We start from the raw sequence: 6,000 nt of genomic DNA, 5'->3' as shown, positions 1-6,000 counted from the left end.
CAATTTTTATAGGTGAGCAAAGACTTATGTGATACTTGTTATATGTCAGTAACATTCTAAGTGTTTTAAAAATGCTAGCTCATAAATTAGATAACACAATACCCTTTCCAGATAAGGGAACTGAGAGAGATTACGGAAGAAGAACCCTGGTACCCTGACTCCAGATCTCCCTGTGCATCTGCAGGAGGACGAAGACACAGACTTGCAACAATCTATTCAAGGCCACACAGTTCTTAGTGGTAAAAATCAGGATTGGAACTTACATTATTTTCACTACACCAAAGTTTATCCAAATATTGGAATTATTTTAGGTCTTTGTTTAAAAACCTATGTCTTCTCATTTCCCTCCCCAGCTCTGTTGAATCAAAACCTTTGGGACCAAGACTCAGGAATCTGAATTTTTAACAACCACTCTAGGAGATTTTAATGTACATTAAAGTAAGAATCCAACTGCATTATAATGTACAAAGCAGCTTTCCTTTGAGATGCAAATGGGCTATCTAGTATAATATCAGGTGATGTTATATTTAATTAATCTTAAATATTTTTTCACAATTTAACATACCTGAAATGGGACTGCCTATTATAACCGCTGATGGTATATTGCAATTACAGTAAAAAAAAAAATTTCTTAATGGTACATAAAACAATATTGTTTTATATTTAATATAGTATGGAAGTTCACTGGGTAATGAAATACAGAAGACATTGCTTATTAAATGCTGTTCTTTTCAGTCATAGGTCACACTGCAAAAAGGTGCCCACCTACATGCCATGAAAGGCAGGGTGATCAAAGAGGACAAGATGTCACCCAGCACACCTAGATTCTCATATACCACTGCTGTCACAAATCATTGTGGATTAGAACAGATGAAGTGATATGTGTGAAAGCAATTTGAGAGCAATAAATCATTATATAAATGGCATGTACGCATGTGTACTTATACATGGGCTTGAAGTAATCTCATTAGAGAAAGTGGAAATAATTTGAAAATGCTCATTTCCAGTCTTGGCACACATGCAGTGTAACAGAGATAAAGATTCTCAACTTTGCTCTTCTTGTTTCTTGAAAAATAGCAAGCACATCAATAAAAAGTTAGTGCTCATTAATGCCTACTATGCTCTAGTAAATTATGTGTTTTATGTAGTTTATGTCATCTGAACCTCCTGACAATTCTGTGAAATGCCATATTATTACTGTTGCTATTATGCCTATTTTATAGGAAACTGAGTTGTTAAGGACATTAAATAAGTTTACTAAAATGATCTAATGAGAAAATGATGGGGAGAATGTGAACAGAGGCGGTCTGAAACAGAAAGTTGTGTGCTGAAGTATATCTCAAAGAAAAACTTACTCTATGTTAAACTACATAGATGAATTTACATAACCAAGAAGGATAAAGTGGACAGAGAATTCAGGTGGCAACCATAGTCACTGCAAAGGAAAAAAGAGAAAGCAAGAGGAACACGTGGTAAAATATATGTATATATGTTCACTGCAGTACCTCTTCAAACTTATGAGATTTAGATATTTTATTAAAAAATTTTTTAGGTTATATGTCTCTACCAAATGCATCTGGTTATGTAATTTTCTTTTTCTCCCCCATCTAATAATGTGAATATTTTAGTTTGATTCGTTCCATTTTTAAATGCATCATCCATCTCTATTCCTTTTGTTACACACCTCTGGGACCTCCTTGTTTCTGTTTTTGTGTTAGAAGCTCTATCATTTGGTTGTTTGAGCCTTTGAATGCCTCTGGAAGCCCAACATTCCTCTTATTCTGTCTGTGTTTGATGCACTGAATATGTGATCTGTACTTGTCCTCAGGAAAATTGTGCAATGAATGTAGTCTGACTACCTCACCTCCCGTCTTTGCATGCCTGTCCTTCCTGTTCCTTAACCCCTTCCAATAGGTCCAGTGATTTCTCAGTTCACTTTGCTAGATATTTGAAGACTGTGAACTTATAAAATGTTAACCCCAAATATCATACACTAATATGTTTCCTTTATGAGATTATTTATAGTTAGAAGGAAGACTAAATAGAGAGAGAAAGCAATGTAAGCACGAAGGTGAGGAATTGCAGGACCTAGTATGGGGATGTTGATTCAGAATGGATCTCCTTCCAATACCCTCAGATACTCCTGCAATGGAAAGACCATTTGAGTACAAGCAAAATCCCAGTCTTGTACATGATATTGTCAAAAACTAAATTAATTCAAAAGCAAAGACAGATGTTTATTTCATTGAAAAATTGTAACATTGTACTACTTTTATATTCTTTTACTTTAAAATTAATTATTGTGGGGTTACCATGTACTAGCACTATACAATATTTTACTTTGAGCTCATGGCCTGGTGAATTGTGTTAATTTTGAAAATTAAAACATAATTCAAAGCAGAAACAAAATAAAATACTAACAATAGTCCTTTCTGATCAACACTATTTCTGATTTTGAAAATTACTTTTTCTCATTATTTTGTTGTATGTGTAAGAATCTAGTTTTTGCTATCTAAAATATTACCCAGAACTAAATAAATACCTTATTTTTGTAATTTTTATAAATCAAATTATTATACAACTTGAAAACTATTTGCATGTTTAAATATACATCATTTCAAGTTTAGTGAATGATAAGATCTCAAGAAATATGTACTACAACAAACTTTAGAAAGGAGTTAAGTCTTTGAATTTAGCTATAGCTCATATGATCTCCATAATGTAAAATGAAGCATAATATTCTATGTAATATTATTCTCATGTATAATGATGCCATCTAACACAAAACGTGCTCTGTTAGTTCTCATTTTTCCTTAGTTTAACCATGTAATGATGGTTTGCCCAAACGTTATTTGCCCTCTTATTAAGAAATATAATTGTTTTCAGTTAAATTAAACCGTTGCGTTGCAAATGTTTAAACTGACGTTTCAGTTGTGTTGACTCCTCATTTTTCTCAGTGTATGGGAGGTATCTTCTGTCTAGGAAATTTCATTTCAATGTTACTTAAAGGTGACATTGCTGCTTATTGCTTAGGTTCATTGAATAATTCAATAATCTCTTTAGAATATAGGTAAATTGAAAGTTCTTAAACTTGTAGAAAGTCAGTTCTTGCCATGAAGAAGGTTATAATTTCAGCTGGGGAGAAGATACAGAGACAACTAAAGAATACTTTAAAGGACTATAAGTACTGTAAAAAAATCAAGTATGGGTAAAGTCCTTAATTTGACTATTAAACTAAAAAGCTTATGGAGAATAAACAGTACTTGAGTATGTAGTTTAGGGAGCAGTTGAGTTGATTTTTAAACATGATTAATGGGTCTGTTAATATTAACTGTATTTGCAGTCTCAAAATTTCCTGGATATATTTAAAGGTATAATACCAAAAATAAAGAGAAAATTAGGCTAAATAGGCGGCAGAAAAATAATGATAAGCAATTTAATTTTAAGGATTTTGTTTATACTTTGGTTAATTCAAATCACTGTCAGGTAGTATTATTTGTTTTCCTCAGAAGAACAACATTTATCCTAGTGCCCCCATGAAATATATGATCAAAACTATCATCCTCGATAACATTCAAGTTGTTAATCTGCAGTCATTTTTTCACATATCATACAGAAGACCACAGTTACTAAATTGAGCCATAATTCTTAAATCACAGTTTATTCAGGAAGATTTTAGTGCCTACTTGTTTAACACAATCTTATAAATGATCCCTCACAAAGGATGCAAAAATCAACAAATATCTTTAATAGGCTAATTGTGTTTCACTGCTGTGTTGAGTCTATAAAAGTTTTTCAAGAGTGAGAGAAATGATGGCATTTTAAACTTAATTTGCAAATATAATTGTCATTTAAATATCTGTTTCTAACTTAAAGTTCTTTTGACAGCAGAAATTTCCCCCAAACACTAATAGAGTATTTAACATAACTTTATTTATTGAAAGAAAATCCAAGGGAAAATAACATACAGCTATCTGAAACTATTTAGCAGAAGGAAAATATTAAAAGAAAAAGTAAGTTAAATCTAAACTTTGAGAACTAAAATGTAACTGATAGTCAATATAAATTTAACACAATGTATATTCGATTTAACTAACATTTAAATACACTGATGGAACTCAGGAAATAAAAATGATAACCTGGAAATCCAGGACAACAAAGAAGAACCTTAAAAAACAAACCAAAACTAATAAGCTAATCCCTATTTTCATAGAATTTTCCATAATTTCATCAAAAAATAAGAACACATTTTAGCTCAACTCATGGAAAATCAATACAATTAAATTAAATTCAATCAGTTGTAAATATTCCCTTGAGAAAACTATTCCAGTTTCTATCCAGAGTTTAACCCCTGTCCTTCACAAAATTTTGGATTCCAATTCTTTAGTTTTAATATACTTAATGTGGGTTCAGGGTAGTCTAATTACCACTCACAATTTATTAAGATTTATATTAATAATGTCAAAAGAGTAGTCCATATCCTAATATATGGAATATTTATCTCTCCCTGACTTTCACTTCTGTTTCTAAGCAGACATAAACATATGATGGGTTGACTCTGAATTGACATATTTCACATTAAAATTTCAAGTATTTAATCTTAGTTTTTCTATGTAATAACATATATATTTATTTATAAATATTATGTATACTCAGCAAAGAACTTTTTATATCAGATTTGAAAAAAGGTCTGATCATTCTGTGGTAGCTTGTTCCTAAGCTGAAGTATAAAATGCCAGAGACATTGCGTTTTAAAAATAAGCACTAAGAAAACTAATTAAACTAGTTAACCACAAAGGGAACATTGTAGGAAGGGAAATAGTTTGGGATTGAACCCTATGATTTTATTGTTTTCACAGAAAATGTAATAACTCCTCATTGGCATCAACTACCCAGTTGCAAGAAGAGTATACCTTCTGTTTTGTTGGGACACAGACAATGTGATTAGTAAGAAGTAGTCATCAACCAAGAAGAAAATGAATTGGGTGTAAAATTTTTCCAGTTTACATGTCTGTCGAGAGGCCCTGATAGTTGAAAGGCACATTAAAAAAAAAAGTTTTAGATAAAGATCATGCATTCAAAATAAATATTTGAAATCATTCTATCAAAATCAGATTACTCTGTCATCATCTTTCAAATAACTAATCAAAAAAATCATGAAAAATACTATAGCCAGTTTTAAGTATAGAACTAAATTAATTAATTGATCTTCAAATTACACATTTTGACACATAAGTTTATTATAAAGTCTTTAAAATAAAAATGCATGTTTGGTGAAAAGTTAGTACAGTTGTCACTCATATTTTGTCATATTTTAAAAAATGAAAGTAGTGTGAATGGAATTATTACTCTTTCTGTAACATAATATAACTGACTAGCTGGTTTGTGATTCTGACTATGATAGTTATACTTTATTGCCACGCCAAAGTCAATTCTGTGATGTATGTGGAGTACCATTAGTTTATCCTATTTCACAGCATTGTGGTATACCATGCATCTTTCAAGTTTCTTAAAGAAAATTTAATCACATTAAATAGAAAAAATAGTTTAAACCAGGGATACATAGCATATTATAATTTGTGATGGAATTAAAATAGGTAGCTGGAAAAAAATTAAAAAGGCAGGGCTAGATATTATATATATGGCATGTAGGCAAAGACTCAGATTTTAAAAGCGCAAAATAAAACTTATTTTATTTTTAAATAATGCACAGTCAATGAGTATTTAATATAAATCCTACAAATATAATGGGACTATTGTTATTAATGAAAAGTAATAATCTTGGGCATGATTTGGCACTTCTGAAAACCTTAGTGAATTTTAACATCTAAGATGCCATCAGTTTTTGGATGCACTATTATTTTATATATCACTACATAGAAATGCCACCAACTGTACTTAAAATAGGCCCAATTGCAGAGATGTTAAAATGTGGAGAAACTAGCATCTTTAAACTGAAGAAACAGTAATGCTCCTAAATAATCAGGGAGCAGTTACTGG

Source organism: Furipterus horrens, unplaced genomic scaffold (genome assembly GCF_987537825.1).
Source record: "Furipterus horrens unplaced genomic scaffold, mFurHor1.1.pri manual_scaffold_3, whole genome shotgun sequence".
Taxonomy (NCBI): domain Eukaryota; kingdom Metazoa; phylum Chordata; class Mammalia; order Chiroptera; family Furipteridae; genus Furipterus; species Furipterus horrens.
Note: the sequence above shows the minus strand (reverse complement) of the source record.